The sequence below is a fragment of the Schistocerca piceifrons genome, chromosome 4 (genome assembly GCF_021461385.2).
Source record: "Schistocerca piceifrons isolate TAMUIC-IGC-003096 chromosome 4, iqSchPice1.1, whole genome shotgun sequence".
In the NCBI taxonomy this organism is placed as follows: domain Eukaryota; kingdom Metazoa; phylum Arthropoda; class Insecta; order Orthoptera; family Acrididae; genus Schistocerca; species Schistocerca piceifrons.
In genome coordinates, this window is record NC_060141.1 from 780,223,431 (window position 1) to 780,237,207 (window position 13,777).

Here is a 13,777-nt window from a genome sequence, read left to right on the forward strand (position 1 = left end):
TCGTCGCACATGTATTTCTAAATAGTGAACTACCCATCTCTTCCCACCCTCATTAACAATCGATGATTAACTGTTCCAGATAGCCACAAGAAATAGGCTATGTAATATCAGAACCTCACTACCTGCAAATGAAGCTATACAGGGTGCTCCATCGATAGTGACCGGGCGAAGTATCTCACGAAGTAAGCATCAAACGAAAAAACTATAAAGAACGAAACTCGTCTAGCTTGAAGGGGGAAACCAGATGGCGCTGTGGTTGGCCCGCTAGATAGCGCTGCCATAGGTCAAACGGATATCAACTGCGTCATTTTAAATAGGAACTCTAATTTTTTATCACATATTCGTGTAGTACGTAAAGAAATATTAATGTTATAGTTGGACCACTTTTTTAACTTTGTGATAGATGGCGCTCTAATTGTCACAAACGTATAAGCACGTGGTATCACGTAACATTCCGCCAGTGCGGACGGTACTTGCATCGTGATACATTACCCGTGTTAAAATGGACCGTTTACCAATTGCGGAAAAGGTCGATATTGTTTTGATGTATCGCTATTGTGATGAAAATGCCCAACGGGCGTGTGCTATGTATGCTGCTCGGTATCCTGGACGACATCATCCAAGTGACCGGACCGTTCGACGGATATTTACGTCATATAAGGAAACAGAAAGTGTTCAGCCACATGTGAAACATCAACCACGACCTGCAACAAATGATGATGCCCAAGTAGGTGTTTTAGCTGCTGTCGCAGCTAAACCGCACATCTTTAGCAGACAAATTGCGCCAGAATCGGGAATCTCAAAAACGTCGGTCAACATAGATTGCACCCACACGTTACTTCTATTAACCAGCAATTGCATGGCGACGACTTTGAACGTAGTGTACAGTTCTGCCACTGGACAAAAGAGAAATTACAGGACGATGACAGATTTTTTCTACGCATTCTATTTAGCGACGAAGCGTCATTCACCAACAGCGGTAACGTAAACCGGCATAATATGCACTATTTGGCAACGGAAAATGCACGATGGCAGCGACAAGTGGAACATCAGCGACCTTGGCGGGTTAATGCGTGGTGCGGCATTATGGGAGGAAGGATAACAGGCCCCCATTTTATCGATGGCAATCTAAATGGTGCAATGTATGCCGATTTCCTACCTAATGTTCTACTACAAGATGTTTCACTGCATGACAACATGGCGATGTACTTCCAACATGATGGATGTCCGGCACATAGCTCGCGTGCGGTTGAAGCGGTGTTGAATAGCATATTTCATGACAGGTGGATTGTTCGTCGAAGCACCATAGTCCGCAGCTCGTGGTCGTGCGGTAGCGTTCTCGCTTCCCACGCCCGGGTTCCCGGGTTCGATTCCCGGCGGGATCAGGGATTTTCTCTGCTTCGTGATGACTGGGTGTTGTGTGATGTCCTTAGGTTACTTAGGTCTAAGTAGTTCTTAGTTCTAGGGGACTGATGACCATAGATGTTAAGTCCCATAGTGCTCAGAGCCATTTGAAGCACGTTCACCGTATTTGACGTCCCCGAATTTTTCCGTGGGAAAGTTGAAGGATTCTTGCTATCGTGATCCACCGACAACGGCTGACAAAATGCGTCAGCACATTGTCAATGCATGTGCGAAAATTACGAAAAGCGAACTACTCGCTGTTGAGAGGAATGTCGTTACACGTATTGCCAAATGCATTGAGGTTGACGGACATTATTTTGACAATTTATTTAATTAATGTGGTATTTACAGGTTAGTACTCTCTAACAGCATGCGTTCTCAAAAATGATAAGTTCACAAAGGTATATGTATCACACTGGGACAATCGAAAGAAAATGTTCAAACGTACCTAAGTTCTCTATTTTAATTTTAAAAACCTACCTGTTACCAACTGTTCGTCTAAAATGGTGAGCCACATGTTTGTGACTACTACAGCGCCATCTATCACAAAGCGAAAACAGTGGTCCAGCTAAATCATTCATATTTATTTACGTACTGAACGAATATATAATAAAATGGGGGTCTCTATTTAAAAAAGCGCAGTTGATATCCGTTTGACCTATGGCAGCGCCATCTAGAGGGCCAACCATAGCGCCATCTGGTTTCCACCTTCAAGCTAGACAAGTTTCGGACTTTGTACTTTTTTCGTTTGGCGCTTATTTCGTCAGATATTTGGAAGGATCACGATCAATGGACCACCCTGTATATACAGGGTGTGTCAAAAAGATTCATCACATTTGTCACGACTATACTCTGAATCTAATAAACATATACAACGAATTATATTTCTTGTTGAACGGGAAAGTCAAAAAGTTTTTTTTTTCATATCTTTTCATAGGTATTCAATGTGCCCCGCCCCCCGGCCCCCCGCACCCACCCCCTTGAGATCCACAGCATTTTGTATTTCAATGCGGCATTGAAATTGTTTTGACATTGCGGCGTTGATTTCTTGAGTTACAGCTTCCACAACTGCTGTTACGCAATGTCTCAGCTCATGTAATGTTGTTGGTAACGGAGGCACATAAACGGAGTCTTTTATAAAACCCCGCACAAGAAATAATCACATACAGTCAGGTTCGGTGACCCTGGAGGCCAGTAATGCAAGGCTGAATCATTTGCTCCAGTGCGACCGATCCATCGTTCAGTAATCCTTTGATTTAAAAATTCCGACACATCCAGATGCAAGTGTGGCGGTGCCGTATCCCGTTGGTAAATGAAGTCGTTCGAATCAGTCTCCAACTGTGGGAAAAGAAAGTTCTCAAACATTCGAGATATGTGCTTTCTGCAACAATGTTCTCGAGAAAGAAAAATGGATCATACGCCTTATCTCAAATAACATAATAGTTGCGACTTTTTTAAAAATCGGATAGTTCTTTTTGATGTACCATGTAAAACTCGAGAGTTTACTCTTTCCAATAATACTTTGTTGACGCACATATCCCAGATCACGTAATGATTATGATTCCTTTTTTGAATCGGATGATTCCTTTTGATACACCCTGCATACCTGGTGTTTGTCTTACCTAGAGACATCTAAATAAATCGAAAACGATGGATCGTGGGAAAAAAATAATGTTCGAGGTGAAAAGTTCATATTTGTTAAAGGAACATCTGTCTATACTACAACTGGCTACCTGCTAACCATTTGCCCTTCGTGGGAGGGGCAAACTTTGTATTTTCAAGTTGAAACCCCGCATTGTTATTGCATATTCGGGTTCGACGTCAAAAAATGGGCGTTCTAATCGACAAATATCAAGCGTGCTTATTTTTTGCAATTAAACCCCCACTCATCTGACTCCACATTTCATTTTTGCAGTGAACGTAAACATAAGTTTTCTGACGATTGATACTAATGTTCAAACGCTATTTAAGTGTTGCAAAAGTCATTTTACAGTGCAAGTACAATGGTCACACTTTGAAATTTCTGGGAAATAAGCAACTTGTGTGGTAACTTATTTCTTTGTCCCCTATGGGGATGATTGTGGTGGACCACCAAACCATTGGAATGCTCGATGTCTGTGGCCGTCCTCGAACGCCGCCATCAAGGTGACTGATTTCTGTGTGTGTTTCCATCCAACCGCCGTAGTTCTCGCACTTACCGCTGCGCCGCTACCGGCGGGATACAAACCACAATCATTGTAATAAGCTAAATTGTTCATCAAGTGGTTGTGGGAGGCCCACCTTTCATGGACATTCTCCGAAATGAATCACGCCGGTGGTGAGAGACAAGGGGATTCGCCGATATCAAGGATCCCGATGGGAAGAGAAAACTGTTACATCCGTGTCACTGGCTCTGGATCACACTAACCTTTGTTTCTAACCAGACATTGAAACGGTTGACCGTAGTTTCCTGTGCAACGAAATTTGCAGCACTAAAGTAAATTGCGGACGTAAATATCAGCCGTTAGAATGCAAAAATTTACATTTATGTTCAATACCTCTTCGTTAGTCATGTGATATAATCACCTTATCTTCACTAATGTTTTACAGCATCACATTTCAAAACTTTCTATTCTCTTCTTGTCTAGATGTTTATCACCCATGTTTCACTTTCATACATGGCTACACCCTATAAAAATACTCTTTGAAGAGGCTTCCTAACTCTTAAATCTATATCAGATGTTAAGAAATTTCCATTCTTTAGAATGCTTTTCTTGCCATTACCAGCCTACATCTTATATCCTCTCTACTTCGACCATCAGTTTACTGAGAGACAACTAATCAATAAAAACAATCTGAAAATTCAGCCATATGTATAGTAGCCTACTTTTAATTTCTTATTTTTCATTTAATTGTAGGTATTTGTTCTATGTTTCTTCTGTTGCTGCTTTCCACATCATAACGTTGATCGATAAATTGTTCTGTGGAACTAACTAAGTGATTAACTATGCACCCAGCTATTGCAAAAGTTAATTACAATTTTACAAGATTGGACGTCAGCTATGCGTGCATTGGGACGTTTGTGGTCTTATAACTACAACTCAAGAGGCACTCAACTAAGGGGGGTAAGGGGGGGGGGGGGTAGGATGTCAAACGGGCCGGCTTGGAGAGGCACCACAGGACATTTTAATTTCCACTATCTATACTTTCACAAATAAACTCATAAAACTTTGTCAGAATGACTAGGAACGATTCAGGATTCACACTCATAGCAGTGGAACTTCAAAAACCTAACAAAATAATTTTTTTCGCATGGGGAAATTTCATCATTTTTCCTCCTACTATTGGTTGCACTTGTTGCTATAGGTACACTTTTCTTCACAAGTAAGAGAGATTCTCCAATCAATTTTGCACAACATACAAACCACGCATACAGGTGTATGAAACTGTAGAATTCTCCAAATCTGTTAGAAACTGTGGTAATAATAGATATAATTAACTATGAAATTTGAGTTTTTTTGGAACATGAAGTTTATAATGTAGCAGCTCATTCATTTTTTCATAAATTCAATAAGTTCTAGAGTTTCATACATCTGTAGGTATGGTTTGTATTTTGTGCGAAATACATCGAGAAATCTCTCTCACTTATGAAGAAAAGTGTACCTTTTGCAACAAATACAGCCAATAGTAAGTGGAAAAATGAAATTTCACGTGCAAAAAAATTATTTTGCTACGCTTTTGAACTTTTACTGCTCTGAGTGTGAATCCTGAATCCCTCCTGGTCATTCTGACAAAGTTTTATGAATTTATTTGTAAAACTACAGACAGTGGAAATTAAAATGTCCTGTGCTGCCTCTTCTGCTCCAAGTCGGCCCGTTTGCCGTCCTATTTCCCTTTAACTTTCTTTAATCACTGACCAGCGGCGGCGTGTAGTTTGCAGTCTAGCACTGCCGTTTTCATTCGAGTACGTCGTATTGGCTCTCTTCACAAGAACCAATAAGCAGTCGCGGAAATGAATTCCGCGTGTGCCCGCTAGAAGCAGACGTTCAGCAATCTCATCTCCAACGAAAGTACGGAGGAACGAGCAATAACAAAGAAGAGGACACTTCGATTCGGTTCTCCAATTTAAAAAGTAGCGATTACATACGTAGGGAACAGTGCGATGGAAGGGAACAAAGGCACGACATACCGCCGGAAATTAATTCTTTGATTTCAGTAGGATATAGTGCAGTCAACAGTTCGATACGGTTCGGACTGTACGCATCCGCAATTGCTTTCCCGAAACTGGGACTGCGTATTGACGCCACTAACAAACTTATTTTCTTCTACATATTTATGTGTAATGGCAACTCAGAAAAAATAGCCTCAAGGTTGTGATGACGTCCTCTGCGCTAGATGAAGTAGAAATATAACATGGCCATACGTGTTACATAGTAACTTTTTGCAAATTACACTTTGAATATGACTCCCGTGGAAGAATACCTAGGACAATACTTCATCTATGTGGAAGATCTTCATTTATACAGAGTATTCCGGAACGATTCACTCAGATTAATACTGGAGGTGGATAACAACGAAAGAAATACAATGAAGCGCCAAAGAAACTCGTGCAGACATGCGCATTAAAATGCATAATACGGCACTGCGGTCGACAAGGCCTATATAAGACTAAAAGTGTCTGGCGTAGTTATTAGACCGGTTACTGCTACTACAATGTCAGGTTGTCAAGATTTAAGTGAGTTTGAACGTGGTGGTACAGTCGGCGCACGAGCGATGGGACACAGTATCTCCGAGGTAGCTACGGAGTAGGGATTTTCCCGTAAGACAACTTCACTAGTGTGCCGTGAAAATCAGGAATACGATAAAACATCAAATCTCCAACATCGCTATGGCCGGGAAAAGATCCTGCAAGAACGAGACCAACAGAGACTGAAGAGAATCTTTCAAAGTGGCTGCAGTGCAACCCTTCCGCAAATTGCTGCGGATTTCAATGGAAATGGAAATGCCGTGTGGCTAGAGCCTCTCGTCGGGTACCCCGTTTGCCCGGTGCAAGCCTATATAGTTGACGCAACTGCAGCGACTTGCGTGTCGATGGGAATGTAATGATGATGATAAGGACAACACAACACCCAGTCCCTGAGTGGAGAAAATCTCTGACCCGTGCGGGAATCAAACCCGGGCTGTTAGGAATGAGATTCCGTCGAGCTGACCACTCATCTACCAGGGGCGGACGCAGATTTCAATGCTAGGACATCAACAAGTGTCAGCATGCGAACCATTCAACGAAACATCATCGATATGGGCCTTCAGAGCCGAAGGCCCTCTCGTGTACCCTTGATGACGGCACGACACAAATCCTTACACCTGACGTGGGCCCGTCAACACCGACGTTCTCCTGTTGGAAAATATGTTGACTGGTCGGAAGAGTCTCGTTTCAAATTGTGTTGAGCGGACGGACGTGTACGGGTATGGAGACAACCTCATGAATCCATTGACCCTGCATGTCAGCAGGGGACTGTTCACGCTGGTGGAGGCTCTGTAATCGTGTGGAGCGTGTGCAGTTTGAGTGATACGGGACCCCTGATACGTCTAGATACGATTCTGACTAGTGACACGTACGTAAACATTCTGTCTGATCACTTGCATCCATTCATGTAGATTGTGCATTTCGACGGCCTTGGTCAATTCCAGCAGGACAATGCGAGGTTCCACACTCCAGAATTGCTACAGAGCGGCTCAAGGAACGCTCTTCTGAGTTTAAGCACTTCCGATGGCTACCAGACTCCCCACATATCAATATTATTAAGCGTATCTGGGATGCCCTGCAACGTGTTGTTTAGAAGAGATCTCCACCCCCTCGTATCCTTATGGATTAATGGTCACCCGTGCAGGATTCATGGTGTTAGTTCCCTCCAGCACTAGTTTAGACATGAGTCGAGTCCATGCCACGTCGTGTTGCGGCACTTCTGCGTTCTCGCGGGGGCCCTACATGGTATTAGGCAGGTGTACCAGTTTCTTTATCTCTTAGGCGTATATTTCTGCAAGAAACATATCATCTCTGAAGTCAGTTTCTAATGTTAGCGAACATTTGACGTATGCTACTGTGTCGGTGTCTCTGATTGGTAATGTGAAATTTAAAACTGCTCTATGTACGGATGGTTGGCTGTACCTCTGAGTGTCGATCATGTGAAACCCAGCTCGCACTGTTCGTCCACGAGACACAGAGGGCCATAGACACGGGTTCCCAGGCAGATGCCGTGTTTCTTGATTTCCGCAAGGCATTCGATACAGTACCCCACAGTCGTTTAATGAACAATGTGAGAGCATATGGCCTATCAGACCAATTGTGTGATTAGATTGAAGAGTTCCTAGATAACAGAACGCAGCAAGACATTCTCAATGAAGAGAAGTCTTCCGAAGTAAGAGTGATTTCAAGTTTGCCGCTGGGGAGTGTCATAGGACCTTTGATATTCACAAGATACATAAATGACCTTGTGGATAACATTGGAAGTTTACTGAAGCTTTTTGCGGATGATGCTGTAGTATATCGAGAGTTGTAGTAATGGAAAATTGTACTGAAATGCAGCGGGATCTGGTAAGAATTGACGCATGGTGCAAGGAATGGCAACTGATTCACAATGTAGACAAGTGAAATATGCTGCGAATACATAGAAAGAAAGATCCTTTATTATTTAGCTACAATATAGCAGGTCAGCAACCGGAAGCAGTTAATTCCATAAATTATCTGGGAGTAGGCATTCGGAGTGATTTAAAATTGAATGACCCAATAAAATTAATTGTCGGTAAAGCGGATGCCAGACTGAGATTCATTGGAAAAATCCTAACGAAATGCAATCCGAAAACAAAGGAAGTAGGTTACTGTACACTTGTTCGGCCGTTTCTTGAATACTGCTCACCGGTGTGGGATTCGCACCAGATAGATTTGATAGAAGAGATAGAGAAGATCCAACGGAGAGCAGCGCGCTTCGTTACAGGATCATTTAGTAATCGCGAAACCGTTACGGAGAAGATAGATAAACTCCAGTGGAAGACTCTGCAAGAGAAACGCTCAGTAGCTCGGTACCGGCTTTTGTTGAAGTTTCGAGAACATACCTTCAACGAGGAGTCAAGCAGTATATTACTCCATCCTACGTATATCTCGCGAAGAGACCATGAGGACAATATCAGAGAGATTAGAGCCCACACAAAGGCATACCGACAATCTTTTTTTCCACTAACAGTACGAGACTGGAATAGAAGGGAGAAGCGATGGAGGTACTCAAGGTACCCTCCACCATACACCGACAGGTGGCTTGCGGAGTATGGATGTAGATGTAAATGGCTCTGAGCACTAGATGTAGATGTAGATGTGGATGTCAGACAAAGAATGTACGTCCAATACGATAGGGTGTCAGCCCATTTCAGTATTGATGTGAGGAACTGTCTGAGAACAACCTTGGGGTATTGTCGGATCGGCCGAGGTGCCTTTGTCTCCTGGGCAGCCAGGTCACCTGTCTTCACGAGTCTGGATTTCTTCCTCTGGGACCAAATGAAGCAATTGTTGCACAAAACCGTTGTGACAGCAGAAGAGGACTTCGTCGCTAGAACTGCCGCCGCTGCTGGTAGCATTACGGCCGTGACAGGACTCTACCAACGCACACGGCCGTCAGTGTTACGACGATTTTCCGTATGCATACAGACCAGTGGTCACGCGTTCGAGCCGTTCCTTAGAACGCCGCTGTTCTTATTAACATGTTAAACTACCTAAATACCTTCTCTGTAAATCAGTTCTTGGACCATAATCTGCCTTCGTGGACTTTACGTACCTTACCTAAATTTTTGAGTTCTATATTCTCTGCCTCGTGTATTCGCGGATACTTTTGGAACACCCCGAATAGGAGGATTTACACTATGTCGGCGGCTGAATCAGTAAGATACAAGTTTTACGCGCTGATACGTAATTTTTGTGTGTTAACTGCTACTGTGCAGTAGTATATAGTAGATTTAAATGAGGCAGTTCTCAGGTCATTGCTTAAGGAAATAAGGCACTAAGAGTATTAGGTGAGTTGTCTTCTTTGGGAGGCAAAATAACTGATGACGGTCAAAATAAAGAGGATATAAAATGAAGTCTGGCTGCAGCAGGAAGGTATTTCTGATAAGAGAAATTTGTTAGCCATTAATATAGAGTTAAGCATTAACAACTCTTTTCTGGAGCTATTTTCCTGGATTGTATACTTCTACGGATGTGAATCGCGGATGATATCCAGTTCAGACTGGATAAGCATAGAACAAAAGAATGTTGAAAATTTGAGGGATAGAATGAAAGTCTAATGATCAAGTATGTAATCGAACTGGAGAATGGAATAAATTTAGGGCATCACCTGACGATCTCGGCTTACACTATCTCTTTTAAACGAATTAAAGTAAAGAGACTAGAAACGGTAGAAGCAACTTTGCTACCTGTTGAATGTAACATAATTGAAAGTATTAAATGCCAGATAGAGAATCTTACTTACAGTTCTTTGCGTAATAAAAATTGGAAAACAGTGAGTGCTTGTAGTTAGCGTAGTAATTTCTTCTTCTCGCAAGTAACATAGTGAACGGCATTAGATTCCCTACTTTACTTTGAATGAGGTAGCGGTTGTACAGCTTGCTGGTGAAACCATTTGTCTGCTCGTCTGTGAAGCTGCAACATTTCGGTGAAAGTTGAAAACTCGTGTAAAGTCATTACTCCGTCTTTATATAGCGATCGGAAATCGGCCATGTCCTATTACAGCATAGTTATAGAAAACTGGATGACAGTACATTTCACTAATCCATTCAGGAAATATTAACAGTCTTCTTCCAAATAAAACTGGCCGTGTCTGCAGGTTCATGCTATCAACCCAGTCTGCATTAATCCGGACGATCTACAGGGCCTTAACTTCTTGTAATAAGCAATCCAGGTTTCGATGAAAATAACGACTAGCACGTCGCTTTTCCATATAAATCATTTTGTATTTTTCAGACAACACTTGCCCTACCTGAATTAGAACAAATTTTGGTAATACTAAAACTCTTTTGAGATCAAAATATCCTCAATTGTGGCTTACAGCAATGCTTTCATTTTTAAGAGACTCCCTCCGTAATGTATTTGTTCAAATCCCCGATGACTCGCACAGAAGTCTCTCGCGAATTCCGGCATGCTGTTAACATTAGTTATTCACAGAATAATACTGTGCGTCCAAGAGCACTAAGCGTACTCACAGGCGTTTGTCTCCGATATACTTATATGGATATGGTGTCTGTTCTTTCGGATATGTCCGAAAGAACAGACACCATATCCATATGAGTATATAGTTCTGGCAATACCGGCCATGACCTACCTCTTCTGTGCGGATGCACACAAATTACTCAAACTCTTACGGGTCTTGGTAAGAATGTCTTTCACGAGTAATGAGTGTGTTGGGTTGGGACACCCCGAATGTAGTGTGTGGACATATAAGGTGAGAATGTGGGTCTCGCGGGAAGTGTGCACGAGATAGTCCCTGAAGTCACACTCTCCTTTGTTCCCTCAGTGGCTCAGATGGATAGAGCGTCTGCCATGTAAGTAACAGATCCCGGGTTCGAATCCCGGTAGGAGCACACATTTTCATCTGTCCTCGTTGACATATATCAACGACCGTCAGCAGCTGAAGGTAGTAATATATAATTCCAATTTCTCGTAGATCGTTAGCTATGAGGAAACGAAGAAAAATAGGTATGAAAATAAGACGTTAAAGTTTAAATGAAAATTTTGAATTTCGTTGACGTTGTTCGTGTAACTAAAGCTTAGCAGAGTCTAATTTTATACTATAGTTTGATATGAACCATCCAGAAACGCGGCGGAATCGTCATTTAGGGATGGAGGAAAATGCGGAATGGAAAAATTTGTAGATGAATTCCAAGGGATGGATACAGTAACCAGGTTCAAATGGGTGTTTATACTCATTTCGGGATGAAGAGGGTTGCAGAGAGCTGACTAGCATTGAGAGCTACATTATCCAGTCAAATTAACGTTACCACCTGTCAGAAGTCTGGAAAGGCACCTTACGCAGTGCTGACGGGCAGGAAGGAAGTCATACTTCTGCAAGGTTTGTCGGTGGAGGTCCCATGGCAGGAACAGCCCAGTCGAGCTGTTACGTCATGGCCATTTGTGTCGAATATTCTGAGCTCGCAATCTCACTTTCCTTGACGTACGACCACGAAATATGGCAACTTTCTTTTTATTATGATGAAAAGCTGGACCTGGGTTGTCAATAAATTCGTCGTTCCGGGTTTTCGTGGCGTGCGACTCACGTTTCAACTCAGAATCTCCTCTTACGTGTAATGGCATTCTGATTTGAGGCGTTTTCTAGACAGCTAGAGTAAATCTTCGTGAAGAGTGATTGATTAATTTTTGGAAATCTGTTGGCAAAGGTGGTGGAGAGCAGCCTTTCGACATATTTGGGTTGGACAGATGTTCTATGGTATCGGGAACTAGCATGTGGGTGTAAATGTGACTGTGTCACTAATGGTTCTCATACCTACATTCACATAAACGTCTACTTTCTTCACATGAGCGCTGCGGAGACGAACTGATGCGCAATATCCTACTGCAGAGTACAGCAAACCAAGGGATACTCCGCGAATAACTGATGTATTTGAAGCTGCTAGGTTCCCCACCAGGATCACTCGCGTTTGTACCCTCTTAGCTGGTAAGGTGTTTATCATATGCCAGAGTTCTGTTTAATGCGACTCCTAGGTATTTTGAATTATAGCTGTATTTGTCTACGCCAAGAGGGCCGAACCGTGGGTGATCTTCGCTGATGCTAGGCGATTAGACAGGTGCAAAAGATATGCACTGTCAAGTCATATTAAGGTGAACACCAGTCTGAACCCTGCGAACCGCTGCGAGACGTGCAGGAAGAAAGCCAGTGAGATTCTGGAAGGTACCGACAGGGACGTAGAGCCATGCCGACTCCATCGCCGTGGAGAGGTGCGCTACATTTCTCGTTGGAGGTCCATGCCGCGAACAGTCCGACCAAGGTGGTCCCACAGAGTCGACTGTGCCTAAATCTGGGGAGTTTCGTGACCGGAGAAGTGCGCTAAATTCATCTGGATCCTCTTCGAACCACGCATGAACATTGCTAGCTGTGTGGCATGGTGCATTGTCCTGCTGGTAGATGCCATCGTCTCGAGGTATTGTAAAATAAACTGCGTGTAGCGGTGGACATGGTCCCCAAAGTTAGGTGCATATATGTGTATATCCATTGTGCCTTCCAGAATAACGAGATCACCCAGGAAGTGCATTCCAACTTTGACCCTTTCAAGGATAGATGCAGGGAGTTTGCTTTCAGACGTTTCACCTCGTACACACCACGACGATCTGTTTGATGGAGCATGAAATGTAATATGAAAATGCCACTTGTCGCAATTGAATAGACGTCCAGTTGTGGTACTGGCGTGCAAATTCCAGTCTCGTCGCCGATGAGCACCAATCAGCATGGATGCCTGAACCAAGCTCCTGCTGCGAACGTCCGTATGTAGCAACGATCGTGGAACAGTCGCTGAGGAGACACTGTTGGCAGCTCCTTCGTTCATATCGGCGATCAATTGCTTATCAGCTACGTTTCTATTCGCTCTTACAGGTCTGCGCAGCCGTCGATCTTCACTGTCATCTATGGTTCTCCAAGCACCAAAATTACGTCGGCGCCGTTTCTGGATAACTCCATTTTGCCATGCAAGGTGTACTTTACCCACATCCGCCCACTAACCGTCCATAATCTTAGCCGATGAGCACCAATCAGCATGGATGCCTGAACCAAGCTCCTGCTGCGAACGTCCGTATGTAGCAACGATCGTGGAACAGTCGCTGAGGAGACACTGTTGGCAGCTCCTTCGTTCATATCGGCGATCAATTGCTTATCAGCTACGTTTCTATTCGCTCTTACAGGTCTGCGCAGCCGTCGATCTTCACTGTCATCTATGGTTCTCCAAGCACCAAAATTACGTCGGCGCCGTTTCTGGATAACTCCATTTTGCCATGCAAGGTATACTTTACCCACATCCGCCCACTAACCGTCCACAATCTTAGCCGCTTCTGGAATACACCCACACCTTGGCTGAAAGACAATGATCATGCCCTTTTGGACTTCAGACAACTCTCTCCGTTTCCGGATTATGACAACGACTGCACTGCTTTCCGCGTCCTTCCGACGTGCATTACGCAAACACTCCCGCTAGTGCTACGATCTGCCTTCTGTGAGCGATATTTGCATGCTAAAAAAATGGCCCTAAGCACTATGGGACATCTGAGGTCATCAGTCCCCTAGAACTCAGAACTACTTAAACCTAACTATACTAAGGACATCACACACATCCATGCCCAAGGTAG

At 43.4% G+C, this 13,777-nt stretch overlaps 1 protein-coding gene across 1 annotated transcript in view; it reads left to right on the top strand.

Moving 5' to 3' along the window:
* Positions 1–13,777, top strand: part of LOC124796166 (zwei Ig domain protein zig-8-like) — a 207,568-nt gene that overhangs the window by 322 nt on the left and 193,469 nt on the right. The gene's annotated exons all lie outside the window — the stretch shown is intronic.